Below are 14788 nucleotides of genomic sequence, written 5' to 3'. Positions count from 1 at the left end.
AGTGCAGAGTGGAGACCCAAAGCCCATCTGTAGGCAATTGGACATCCCCTTACAGAAGGGTTTCAGGGAGGAGAAGAGCCAGTCAGGGTGTAGTATAGCACCAATGAAACATATTCCTTTCTCTAGTTCTTTAATGCTTCCTCCCCTCCCCCACCCCCACCTTATCACGATCCCAATTCTACCTTACAAATCCGGCTAGACCAGAAGATGTACACTGGTACAGAGAAGAGCTAGGAATCCAGGACCGATAAACTCAGGACCAATAGTGAGAATAGTGATACCAGGAGGGTAAGGGGAAGATGGGGGAGAAAGGGTAAACTAGATGGACAACAGAAAAATGGGTGAAGGGAGACATTAGACAGTGTAAGACATGAAAAAATTTTTATAAATTTTCAAGTTTTGTGAAAGAGGGGGTGTGTGGGAGGGAGGTGGAAAATGAGGAGTTGATTCCAAGGGCTCAAGTAGAAAGCAAATATTTTGAGAATGATGATGGCAACAAATGTACAAATGTGCTTGACACAATGTATGTATGTATGTAAGGATTGTGATAAGAGTTGTATGAGCCCTCAATAAAATGATTAATAAATAAATAAATAAATAGCATTCCCCCTTAGATTTTTTTTATTTAACAGGGATAAGTTGACATTTTCCCCAGACCTGTCTTTCCCACCCACCTCCCCAATCTCCAATCTTATTTTTCTACGCAGATACGATCATCATGATCAATTGAGTGTGTATCTCTCCATCGCTATTTATTTGCATTTATAAAGATACATGTATATATAGAAGGCGCCCGAGTGGTGCTGTGGGTGAAGTGTTATATGAGGTTTCCAGTTCAAACCCACCAGTCACTTCATGGAGGAAAGGTGGGGTTGTTTGTGTTACAGCCTCAGGATCCCTGTGTTGAGTTGATTTGCCTCAGAGTCAACTCAGTGACTAGAGGTTATGTGAATGTACAGCCAGGTTTAGTTTAGTTTTATGCATAAGTTATACTGTGTTGGTCTGTAACTTGCAGTCTTTCACTTAAGAATATACCTTTGCACTGGAGATCCCCTTGCAGAGGGGTCTCGGGGAGGAGACGAGCCAGTCAAGGTGCGATGTAACAACGATGAAAAATACAACTTTCCTCTAGTTCCTAAATGTTTCCTCCCCGCTCCCACTACCATGACTCGAATTCGACCTTGCAAGTCTGGCTAGACCAGAGTATGTACACTGGTACAGATAGGAACTGAAAATCCAGGGAATCCAGGGCAGATGAGCCCTACAGGACCAGTGGTGTGAGTGGCGAAACAGGGAGGGTAAAGGGAGAATGGGTAGGAAAGAGGGAACCGACTACAAGGAACTGTGTGTGACCTCCTCCCTGGGGGACAGACAACCGAAAAGTGGGTGAAGGGAGACGTGGGACAGGGCAAGATATGACAAAATACCCATTTATAAACTATCAAGGGCTGATGAGGGAGGGGGGAGCGGGGAAGGAGGGGAAAAATGAGGACCTAATGTCGGGGGTTTAAGTGGAGAGAAAATGTTTTGAGAATGATGTACAAATGTGCTTTACACAATTGATGTGTGTATGGATTGCGATAACAGTTTTATGAGCTCCTAATAAAATGTTAAAAAAAAAAAAGAATATACCTTTGCTATCTTTCCAGGTCAAAATCACTCAATTAAAATGGAATAATCTATGGAGACTTTGATAAACTCAATTTTATGATGAAGATGTAGAGAAACCACAGGGGCAGTAACACTAGTAATAACAGGGGCTGTGCACTGCTTGTATCACTGCTAGTCTTGGTGGGACAAAAGGAAGCAACAGCTAATAGGAGAGAGAGTGTGAGTCCCCACTGAGTGTGTGGAATGGATTATTTGACAGAGCAAAGGCTCACAGGGAAAATAAAAAACATACTTTCCCTTTCCTCCCTCCCTCTGGTGTCTGAGGGAGAATCCTACTGACGGACCTGAACTTGAAGCTGGAGAGCCAGGCAGAGTGCTGGTGCAGCAAGCTGGTAAACACGAGTCTCCTTCTATAGCACTGTCACCTTCTTACACATGTATCGATTCTTTCAATAAATAAAGAGGACCTGTCCATGTCAGGCATTATTCCAAGGGCCCAGGAATGAGGCACGGCACACGCGCGCACACCCCCCCCTTCTGCCTTTTAGGAATTAACTTTCCTTTAGACTCAGTACCCCACAGAATGCCAAGTTATTTCCTAGTGTGCATGTACAAGAATGAGTTAGTGATTCTACTACTGATGGGAATTCATGATGTTTCAATTTTTCTTCTTTAAATTGCACTACATGAACATTTTTTTGTTCATACATCTTTCTGAAATTGTGTAAATGGTTCTCTTGGGTAGATGCTAAGAAGTAGAATTGCTGGATTAATGGAAATATGCCTATGAAAGGTTAAATAGGCTGATATAAATTACAGTTCTATTAATGGAATATGAATCTACTCATTGTCCTCTCCCTCACCAAGAGTTGTTATTGTCATCTTCTCAAGTGTTACCCATCGGATGGGGGTGACAATTGCTGTTTGAGTTTGAAGCTTCTGGATTGCTGCTGAGAATGGGTATTTTGAGATATATACTCCCCCTTCTGTGAATTTCACCTGTTCATATGCTTTGGCTAACTTGAGATTCACCGCCGTCTTTATTTATTTGCAAAAGGCTTCGTTGTTATGTTTGCTTTATCAATCATCTTCGTAGGACAGGCAATGTTCGCCAGCCCTTTTTAAGGCTGTATATAATCAGAGAAGCGGACGGCCACACCTCTCTCCCGCGGAGTGCTTGCTGCGTTCTATCTGCTGACTTATTGTTTTCAGCCCAGAGCTTAACCATCGTGCCACTAGGTTCTCTACAGTCTTACCTCAGACATTAGTTTATGGTTGTTCCTGGGACCTCTCTGTTACGGTGGTGATTTTCCTCAAATGTTCCACAGGTTTTATTATGTTTATCTTGTAAGTGAGATTCCATTTTCCACTCCTCTGTGAACACTTCATCTTCTTATGGCACCAATCACTGACGGGCAATGTCAGTGGACGAACTTTATGAGTCTCCTCTAAATGCAATCCTTGTTTGGGGGGTTGCCATGCATGGTTCTAATATGTTGACCTCCTTGCTCCAGGTCCAGGCCATCTGGTTCCAGATGCTGATGGTCCTAATGAACTGTGCTGCCAGCCACCCAAGGGCTCTTCTCTTTCTACCTGTTTCTCTGTGTTTGGAGCTCCGAGGGTCACGCTGATACAGCATAGCGGCACCTTTCCTGTGATTGCTAAGGCTGCGACTTTCCACTTCCTGCTCATCTTAATTGCCTTCTTTCCTTGAGCTGTTTCTCGTAATTCCACATGCCCAACAACACCCCTTCTGTTTTTCAGGGTGACTACAAAAGTGAAATTTATACAGCTCATTGTGTCATTACGAGAGATTTGTAACCAGAAAGAAGACAGGAGCATAATCTAGACCAGATGTTGGAAGTGTTTTCTGTAAAGGGAGAGGTAGTAAATATCTTAAGGCTTTGCAGACCAGATGGTTTGTGCCGAAGCTACTAAACGCTGCCCTTGTGCAAAAACAGCCATAGGCAGTGTGTAAGCAAATACACAAGGCTATGTCCCAATAACGTTTCTTATACAAGACTAGGTTGTGGGCACGATTTTTCCCTGCAGACATAATTTGCCTGCTCTTGCCTTAAATGTCTTTCACCTTACATAATAAAAAATCTAAGGCCCAAAGAAAATTGAAGGGTTTACCCAAAGATACTCAGTTATTTGAGTTTGAATTGACTCTACAATGGTTTGTTATCCATAGTTCGTTATGATCCCCACAGTCTAATGCCTTGGCATAGTCCATGAAACACAAGTAAACAAACCAGAGATGACCTTGAGAAGCATGGGCATTCCAGAACATTTCATTGTGCTCCTGTAGGAACCGTACCTGGATCAAGAGACCGTCGTGCAAAAAGAACAAGGGAATACAGCGTGTTTAAAAAAAAATCATTTTATTGGGGGCTCTTACAGCTTTGATCCATACAAACATTCATTGTGTCAGGCACTTTTGTACATATGTTGCTATCATAATTTTCAAAGCATTTTCTTTCTACTTGAGCCCTTGGTATTAGCTCATTTTCCATCCTCCCCACACCCTCCTTCATTAACCTTTGATAATTTATAAATTATTATTTTTTTCATGTCTTACAGCAACTGCTGTCTCCCTTCACCCACTTTTCTGTTGTCCATCCCCATGGGATAATTGTAATTGGTTCCCATTTTTTCCCCTCACCTTCCTCTTATCCTCCTGGTATTGCTATTCTCATTATTGGTCCTGAGGGGTCTATCTGTCCTGGATTCCCTGTGTTGTGAGCTCTTCTCTGTACCAGTATACAGCTCTGGTATAGCCAGAGGTAGAATTGGGGTCATGATAATGGGGGTAAGAGGTGGAAGCATTAAAGAACTAGAGGAAAGTTGTATGTTTTGTTGGTGCTATACTGCACCCTGACTGGAAGAAGTATGCCTGAGTGATTTTTTCCCCCAGAAAATCTGCCATTTAAAAAAAATGAATAAGGATTTTTCACAACACAGCTTGCTCTACAGGCTAATTTTTTAAACAGTTCAGTGACACAATATGCTAACTACATACACAACAGATAATACAGGAAAAAAACACTCAACCTGCTGAAAAGTTAAAATCTTCATTGACACACTGAAAATGGACACAACTCATTCTTTTAAAATCAAATATACAAAATCAAATGTTTTCCTAAAAAGATTTCCTTATTTTAAGGACTAATTTGAAAATGAAGTCGCATGTAATTTGTATAACAAAGTTTTATAAGTAAACAGTTAATATACATAAAAAATTAATTGACATACTCCTCAATGGTCAGTTGTGCACCTTTAATGTCCAATACTGTACTTTCTTAACAAGCATACAAAATATCAAACTTCTCTTTAGAAAAGGTGCCTTCTTTGACACCCTTTACACAGAAACAGTCTGAGCCTGTGGCATGTTAATGCAGTCGAGAGGAAAAGCATGCTAACCTTTACAAATTCTACCTTCCATAAAAAGCCTCCCGAAAAGAAGACCACGCCCCACTGTAAAACCATCAACCTCTTTACGGTAGCTGCATTAGGACTTGGAGACCATTTTCACGTAGCATAGAAACCACTGTGAGAGTAACTGCCTCAGTGGCTGGGGAGTGTACTGTGCCACAGGATGATGCATTGCTCCTCTTAGGCACCAAGACTGTCACACACAGTTTTGAATCGATTGTAGCCCAGAGCACAACAGAGTTACGACCAGCCCATGCAAAATAATGAAAAATACTGAGCCACTGTGCTGAATACTTCATTCCTGGAGAAGTCCAAAGGCAACAGTAACCAAATCAAGCCCACTAGTTGACCCGACTCCATCTCCTCAAAGATTGGTGAGCACAGCAAAGTCTGAGGTAGACCTTTATCCATTAAAGCGGTGTGCTATTGCAAGATATTACCATTTGGAATACATGCTATTACAATGGTTTAAATCTTTTGAATATTAGTCATTCATATATTCATATCCACCCAGTCTCTTGATTTGGGAAAAGATTTTACCTACAGTAGAATATTACAGAGACAAAATATACATATATGTCTTTCTAAATGAAACTTACATGAGAGAATATTTTTAACACATATACAATATTCAGGCAGACAAAGCAGGAAAACAGCCGTACAAATGTATAATAAAAAACTAAAAACGATTTCCAGAAAACTAGGAAGCACCTCAACTAAAAGGAATGTATAATGAAAATCTAATCTAATACAGGTCAAAGATGTAAAAAGGTTCTACCTTAACAGGAAAAATAAAACAACTTTTACTGGCCATTCCTGTTGAAACGAGAATCTTAAAAGTAACAGAAAAGTGGCTACAAACCCACTCAGAGCCCCAAACAGAGAGAAAACAAAAGTCCACTCTCGCCTCTGTCATTATCATAACATCCCACGTGACGACAGGTCCAACTGCTGGTGCAGAAACAGAATTCTTTACAAACTGCCGATGTCCATACATGAAGGAATCTCACTGGAGTTGCTCTAGTTCTCAAGACTCTTCTGTGTTGGCCTACCTACTGCAGGCGTTCCATCTTGAGATAGATGACATCTCTCTCTGGAACCCTTGACTATTATGGAGCACCCAAGATAAGAATAGCAAGATGGGGTTACAAAAATGCAAAATGTCAACAGTAATGGCAATGTTTTTTGTCTTCGTCTCAAAGGGTCTGCATTCTCTCCCCCCTCAGTGATCTGACAAGTCTTTGTATTTAATCTGGGGGCAGCAAGTCATGCAAGCGAAATCCTCCTCTGACGTGAGGTTGGACATCTTCACTCACTTCTACAAGCCTCTCCAGGAATGGAATCAGTTTTAGGAGTTCACTGTCATTTTATCCACAAACAGCTTTCTGTAGGGAGTAGTCCATTAGAAAGCTGATATGCAAAGGCTTGAGGTGAGTTGGCAATTATTGTAGTTTTTGAAAGATCTCTTCCCAGGATATTTAAGTCCTTTATGTAGTTTCCTTGTCCACAAACACAATGTTCCCGGGAAGGGGTCTGGTATGTTCAGTAACTTGTCTGTATACACCTTCTTAGAGGCAGTGAAAAGACTGTGCTCATGTATGTGAGACATTTGTTCCAGGGATCCCCTGAAGAATGGTCTTAATCTCACATAAACCTCCCATAAATATCACATAAATCTCATCATGGAACAGGACTGGAAAAGCCAGTGCTGCATCTTCGAGCTCATTTAGCTGGCAGTGCACTAGGGTTTCACCCAGGTCTAAAACTAAGGAGAATTCTGGTGTGCTTCTTGTTTGCAACGCAAGAGCAGGTTTCCTACTTAGTTGTTCTGTTCGTGGTGGACCATGTTTGATGAAAGAATATGGATCGAATACTTCCCAGTCTTCTTCAAGGGGGCCTGTGCATGGGCTGGTGAATCACTGCTCTCTGGAGTTTCTGGTGCTGGAAGGGGTGGCTATCCCGATGACCTGTTTCTTCAGCTTCTTCTAAACCATGATGGATGGATGATCTCACTTGAACGGCTCCGCTGGTTGAAGGAGCCGCACTGGCAGCGAGCTCACCCACCTGAGCCGTATCAGCCATTTTACTCTCTTCCGCTTCCACAGCCTGTCCCGGGGAATCTGATCCTGATGCTCCATTTTTACACAGGAGAAAATATGGTCCCCAACAGTGTCGTCCGAGGAGGACTTCCAGTTGAAGGATTATCTCCTAATTTTCCATTTAGTTTTCCATGTTGATTTGTCATTTCATAACGACCGGCTTCTCCATTTACTTGACTTCTCCATCTTACTCAAGCTGTTTGTTCGGCTTTTCTCCTGTTCGTGGTGTTGATGTGATCAGATTATTACCAGTATCACGTTCAGTTCTACTCCGTTTGGAAGGATTTTCTCTCTCTTCCTTGGGGGTGCTTTCTTTTTCAATTGACGACAACAAGCCGGTTTCATTCTTCGGTGGATTTTCTCCTCCGGAAGGCAGGCGCTCATCCACTTCTGAATGTTTCCTCCTTCTTCTGGCAGTGTGTTGTGTTTGGATTTGATTGATTGCTGAAAAGCTTTCCTTGTTCTCAGTCTCATCGTTTACAGGTACCACCTGTAAAATCTTTTCTGCCTCAGAAGGCAAAAACAGCGACCTCAAACAAGCTGCTGTTGAGCCCCAGTAGCAGCAATTCCAAGTCCCAAGGACTCTACAGGACAGAGAACTCCCTACAGTTTCCAAGGCTGACACCTGTAAGAAGCAGACGGAGGCAGCTGCTACATCTTTCTCTCACAGAGCCCGCTGGTGGGTTTGAATGTGCTGGTGCCCAGAGTGCTCTTGAGGTGACAATGATGGCAAGACTTTGTCTTTAGACCTATTACCGGGAGAAAGCAGTACCGAGAGAAGGACTTCGTGCTTGCTAAAGTAGAGGGGAGCAGTAAGAGGAGGGCCCTCAGTAAGATGGGCTCACACGGTGGCTGCCACAGTGGGCTCACCCATAGGAACAATTGAGAGGGTGGCCCAGCACGGGGCAGTGTTTTGTTCTGTTGTACACATGGTCCCTAGGGTCAGAGCGGACTTGACGGCATCTATAACAACAACAAAGTACACTGATAGCTGAAGGTGGAGACTCGGTGAGTGAGTAGTAGGAACTACCTCACCTTACTCACCAGAGAGCCCCCCCACCCCCTGTCTTGTTTTGTTTGCAGTGCTAAAGAGACCCCTAGACATATCTAAGAGCCTTAGGAATGGAGAAATTACTTTCAACTTGTTTTTTTTATTTTGCTTTGTGGTTCCAAGGCTACTAAAATCTAGGTTAAGTCACCTAACTGTGAAAGCAGGAAATTAAGGAGTTGAAAGACATTTGAAGATTTGTTGGCAATAGGATGATTATTTGGAGAGGAGGATTATTTTCCACCTTTCAGCTTTTCCTATGCTGAAGAGTGGAAAACTTGATGAGGTTACTGGAATACACAGTGTTTGAACTCTTCAGAGGCACGATTGTATTTTAAGCATAAATATTATTACTAATTTACTTAATTTTAATCATTTGCTCCACAGGGATAGAATTTAATATCATTTCCCTTTTTTGTCTAGAGAAAGTCATTTCTTTTTTTTTTTGGTCTAGCCTTGGGGCAAGAGAAAGGAAGTATGCTTGGCGTTTGGATTGAGCCCATATCCTTCCACTTAGAAGCTGTGTGACCTTGAAAAATTACCATAAGTTCCAGTTTATTATCTTAAAACTAGAACAATAGTGCCTATCTCATAGGGTTGCTTTGAAGCATCAGTGAGATAATGCAGAGGGAGCAATTTTGCACTCAAAAGCACTGTAAAATTGTGAGGTTATTAGTATTGGATTGAGGAAAGAGACTGATGGAAGTAACAAATTAGTGTCAATTGCTGTGATTTGTTATTTGAAATTCAAGGAGTGAAGCAATTTAACCAAAAGAATATGTGCTGAGCATTTTAACTAGCATACCCATATTACATTTTGTGGGAAACAAAATGTTAATTTATTTCTGTTTAAATTTTATTGTTCCCAGGAGCTTTATTTCAAGTTAGTGCATCTACTTCTAATCTTCTTATAATTATCTAGAAGCATAAATTAAACCTTCTATTCATTAGGACTGTTTAAATGAAGTGTCCCATTTACAAATTCACCTGTACAAAACACTGTATTACTTGCTTTAGATTGGAGGAGTTAGACATTGAAGTGAATTCTGCCCATTTGTGTACTGACATCATTCTCTTGTTTCTTTTGTTGAACAAGAGTCAATAGAATGTTCTGATCAGAGTGTGGACTCTGGATTCAGATGAATTGGGTTGAATTCGGACTCTGCCGTCCTGGTTGATTGGACAGGTAACTTAGCCTCATGATATCTCAGTTTACTCTGTCACAAAACTGGGAAAACAGTAGTCTATACCTTGCTGTTTGTTGTAGGGATGAAAAGTGTCAGTGAATGTATCATATTTAAAGCAATGCCTGACAAGTAAGAGCTTACACAATTTTAACTGCTATCATTTATTGGCAATGCAATACCGTTTGTAGTACTAAAGATATATGATCCATGACCCATGGGTAAGAGAGTTAAATGAACATAATTTGCATTTATTTATTTATTAAAATTTTAAAATTATTTTATTGGGGGCTTGCACAGTTCTTATCACGATTCATACATCCATCCATTGCATCAAGCACATTTGTACATATGTTTCCATCATCATTTTCAAAACATTTTCTTTCTACTTGAGCCTTTGGTACCAGTTCTTCATTTATTCCCTTCCCTCCCCCACCCTCCCTCCCTCATGAACCCTTGATAATTGATAAATTTTTATTCCTTCATGTCTTACACTGACTAATGTCTCCCTTGACCCACTTTTCTGTTGTCCATTCCCCTGGGAGGGGGTTCTAGATAGCTCATTGTGATTGGTTCTCCTTTTCTCCCCCCCACCCTATCTTTACCCTTCTGGTATTGCTACTCTCATTATTGTTCCTGAGAGGTTTATCTGTCCTGGATTCCCTGTGTTTCCAGCTCTTATTTGTACCCATGTACATGCTCTGGTATAGCCGGATTTGTAAGGTAAAATTGGGGTCATGATAGTCGGGGGCAGGAAGAATTAAAGAACTAGAGGAAAGTTGTATGTTTCATCGGTGCTATACTGCAACCTAACTGGATCGTCTTTTCCTTGTGACCCTTCTGTAAGAGGATGTCCAATTGTCTACAGATGGGCTTTGAGTCTCCACTCTGCACTCCCCTTCATTCACATTAATATGATTTTTTGTTCTGGGTCTTTGATGCCTGATGTCTGATCCCTTTGATACCTGATGATCACACAGGCTGGTGTGCTTCTTCCATGTGGAGTTCATATTTTTTTTAAAAGAATATTTACACCAGGAGGGTGGATTGAGAGTAGGGTCGAAAGGGGGAACTGATTACAGGGATCTACATATAACCTCCTCCCTAGGGGATGGACAGCAGAAAAGGGGGTGAAGGGAGATGTCAGACAGTGCAAGATATTACAAAATAATAATAATTTATAAATTATCAAGGGTTCATGAGGGAGGGGAAGTGGGGAGGGAGGGGCAATATGAGGAGCTGATATCAAAGGCTCAAGTAGAAAGCAAGTGTCTTGAGAATGATGGCAACAAATGTACAAATGTGCTTGACACAATAGATGTATATAAAAGAATATTTACTCTGGGACATGTAGGGAGAAAAAAATTGGAGGATCATAGAAGGAACATGGAAAAAAATTTAAGAATGAATTAGTTATTTGATTTTTTGTTTTGTTTTTAACTTTATCAGATTTGAGATATCATTCACATATCATACAACTCAATAGCTTAAACATTATCGAGTTGTGAAAGCATCACTATAATCAATTTTAAAACATTTTCTTCTTTCTTCTACTCATTATTGTTAGCTCCTCATTTACCCCTGAGCCCCCTCTGCCATAATCTCAAGAAACTATGAACCCAGTTACTATCTCTATAGATTTACCTATCCTGGATTTCATATAAAAAAAATTCAAAAACTAAACTCCCCAAACAGTGACCAAATAAAACAAAAATAACTGTTGGAAAGATGGCAGAAAATAATAAAGACTAGAATAAATTTAAAGTGGGTTGAAAGGAAGAACAAATCATAAGATGTTATATTTTAACCTAACTGCATCTGCAGTGGTGGCTTAGTGGTTATATGTTGGGCTTCTAAGCAGGATAAGCAGTTAACCACCAGCAGCCTGAGGCAGAAAGACCAGGCTTTCTACTCACATAAAGAAGTACAGTTTCAGAAATGCACATGGGCAGTTCTACCCTGTCTTATAGGGTCACTATGAGCCAAAATGGACTTGATGGCAGTAGTAGCATCTGTGTCAGATCACTTTCTAATGCACCCTGTAGTCATTTCGTTTTAAGACGACTTTCCAGTGAGCCATTAAAGTCTGTGTTATGCTTTGTTTTATGTATTTATTTTTTTATCCAAGGAAACCCAAGTTGTGTAAGTGATGAGTGGTGGAGTTTGGCTTTAATATCAAACCTGCCTTGTTTGATGACAGGCCATTGTCAGCTTCCACTCCATCCATCTAGTAATGTAGCAAACAATAAGTCCTAGCAATAACTATGTCAGTGCTAATAGTTGTGCTATTTCACTGTTTACATTTAAAACCCTAGCCTAGATATTAGCCTATGTTAGGTGCTGTTGAGTAGGCTCCAACCCTAGAGACCATATATACAACAGAATGAAACACTACTCGGGTCTTTTTTGCTGTCCCTCCACTTTACAAAGCAATCCAAACATTGGTCTCTCCTGATAACATGCCCAAAGTATGTGAGAGGAAGTCCTGCCATCTTTGGCTCTAAGGAGCATTCTGGCTGTACTTCTAAGACAGATCTGTTTGCTCTTCTGACAGTGCATAGTGTTTTCAATATTCTTCACCAATACTGTGGTTCAAATGCATTGATTCTTCTTTGATCTTCCTTACTCAATATCCAACTTTCACATTCATACAAGGCAATTCAAAATGCCATGGCTTGGGTCAGGCATACCTTAGTCCTCATAATAACATCCTTGCTTTTCAAAACTCTCAAAAGATCTTGTGCAGCAGATTTACTCAAAGCAATGTATCATGTAATCATTTGATTTCTGCTTGTGGGAACCTTGATGACGGATCCAAGCAAGGAGAAATCCTTGACAGTAACCTCAATCTTTTCTCTATTTATCATGATGTTACCTTTTGGTCTCAGGGTGAGGATTTTAGTGTTCTTTAAATTTGAGTGCACAGGCTGAAAATGTAGCAAATGAAGACTGCAAATGTTGGTCTTTATCAGCACAAACTTCAAGTCCTATTCACTTTCACAAAGCAAGGTTGTGTCATCTGCATATTGCAGGCTGTTAGTAAGCTTTTGGTAATAAGAAATCGGTAAAAACTGACTAGATTAGGCCCTGCAGACCAGTGAATTATTTGTGGTTCTTCTAGCCATAATTAGCCTTTGTTACTCCAACCAAAAGACTGTGCTTTCCTGATGGATCTGGATGAGAAATTAGGGGGACATACTGATTGGATTATATGATTCATCTGTGATCAATTGCTAACAAGTTGAGACCACATCAGAAACAAGAAGTAGGCTTTTAACATCTTGCAGAAGAGAAAAGCCAGGAGTGCAGCACATCCTTTGGACCCAGAGATCCCTGCACATTGAACCACCTTGATTTAGGAGACAGTGCCGACATAAGAATGAGCAGCAGAATGAAGACCCAGACAATAAGATAGTGGTAGACTTCCCAGTCCAAAGAACAAGTCATGCTCAGTGTTTGCGGGCAGGAGTTGTGGAGTTGTGTACCACTTAGCACTTAATCGGAGGAGCGGCATTTGTGGATCCACAGAGATAGAGTTGAGTGCCTTTGGTCTGAGGTTTACAGTAAAGAGGCATGCCCTTTGTGCATTTATTGGCATCCCTGAAAAAGCTTTGTAACATTACCAGAGCAGGGCAGAGGCCAAGCTAAGAGGGTGAGCACCAGAAAGAGGCCTAACCAATGTGCATAGCAGAGGAGACATTGTCCTGACTGAACAATTGTACTCTGAACATCTCTTACCTGAATTGTAACCTGTTAACTTCCCTAATAAACTTCATACGTGTGAGCATCATCTCTGAGTTCCATATGACCATTGTAATGATTTTTCAAACCCATCTGAGAGTGATGGCTATTGTCAGAATTGGTCAGGAAGGTTGGGGGTCGGGATGTCTGACCTCAGCCTCACAGGTATCAGCCATGGTCAGAGGACGGTAATGACAGTCCTGCCTCCCTCTGTAGCGGGAGGAGGTCAAATGTCACCCAAATGTCATTCGTTTTTCTGTCCCTGGTGGGGCAGTTCATTATGAGTTTGACTACGATCCAAATTCTTGGCAGTTCGAAATCACCAGCAGCTCTGGGGGAGAATTAGTGGGCTTTTCTAGTCTCGTAATCAATCATAGTCTCAGAAACCCACAGGGGGTCGCTATGAGTCAGCATTGGCTCGATGGCAGCAACTTTGTTTTCTTTGGTAAAGACTTCAAAGCTGTTATTATAAATACACATTAAATTTTTAAATTCTGTTTAATTCGTTTAAAAATACAATAATTGCAAATAGAGAAATAAAAACTATTAGACGATGCTGTACACAAGACAATTTGGAGTTGATAATTAAACTAACAAAATAAAAATAAATATTGTTAGGGTGTTGAGTGGATTTTAACTCATTGTGACCCCATGTATGACTGAATCGACCCTCCCCTCAGGGACTTCTTGTCTGTAATATTTATGGAAGCAGGTCCTTGTGGAGACACTGGGTTTGGTTTGAACTGTTAACCCACTTGCTTAATGGTTGGTTCCACCAGGCTCCTTGAAAAATTCACCAGAGAGCTTAAACGCAGATTTTATATGGCAGAAGGAAAAACAAAATGAGCTTGAAAGGAGAAATTGTCAAATAAAAAAAAAGTTAAAAAGAACAAAAACCAGGTTAAAAAAGAGAGCTTTAGAGAGCTGTGAGACAATATCAACCACCCACATCCATGTAGTAAAAGTCTTAGAGGGGAGAAGAACATGAAAGGGGCAGAAGTGTTTGAAAAAATAGTGATCTAAAACTTCCCAAATTTGAGGGCAACATATACTGTTCAGATTCAAAAAGCTCAATGATCACAAATAGTATAAATACAAGGAGAACTACATCTCTAGAAACATAAAGAAATTCTGTTACATGACAAAGATAAAATCTTGATGGAAGCAATGAAGTAGTGTGTAAAGGAAACAATATGAATAATTGATGCCTTCTCATCAGAACACAATGGAGTTCAGAAGGCAGTGGAATGACATTTAAAATGCAGAAAGAAAACACAAAGTCATCTAAGGATTCCATATTCTGAAAAACTAACCTTCAAAAAGAAAACTGAAATAAGCATGCTAATGGGTTTAATGGAGAGGGCGGCAAAGAGGACACCTAGGCTGCCAGGAGCAACAGCGATGGAGACTATGACTTCTAGGTTTGATGGCCACAGTGTGTCAACTTCCTGCCTATATCTGACCCCAAACTGCATGCTGGAATATCTCCACCCTTAGGAACTTCTATAAGAATACTTTTCTGTTGTGGGGGGTTGGGGGGGGGCCCTACTTACCTGACCTTTGTGAATACTGCTAAGCTATCTAAAGAAAGTGGCATGAGATCCTTGATTGACGACCATGTGTAATTACAGCCCCCGGGCTCGGGTGTCTGCTTACAATGGCAGCATTTG

General features: G+C 40.9%; 1 pseudogene; it reads right to left on the bottom strand.

Moving 5' to 3' along the window:
* Nucleotides 1-6293: 6293 nt before the first annotated feature.
* On the bottom strand, nucleotides 6294-7619 carry LOC101653983 (annotated as a pseudogene).
* Between the last annotated feature and the right edge of the window lie 7169 nt (nucleotides 7620-14788).

The sequence above is a fragment of the Echinops telfairi genome, unplaced genomic scaffold (genome assembly GCF_000313985.2).
Source record: "Echinops telfairi isolate 266 unplaced genomic scaffold, ASM31398v2 ScPeMD7_7469;HRSCAF=8507_1, whole genome shotgun sequence".
NCBI classification, from domain to species: Eukaryota; Metazoa; Chordata; class Mammalia; order Afrosoricida; family Tenrecidae; genus Echinops; species Echinops telfairi.
The sequence above is the reverse complement of the archived record's forward strand: the minus strand, read 5'-3'. Positions and strand labels throughout refer to the sequence as shown.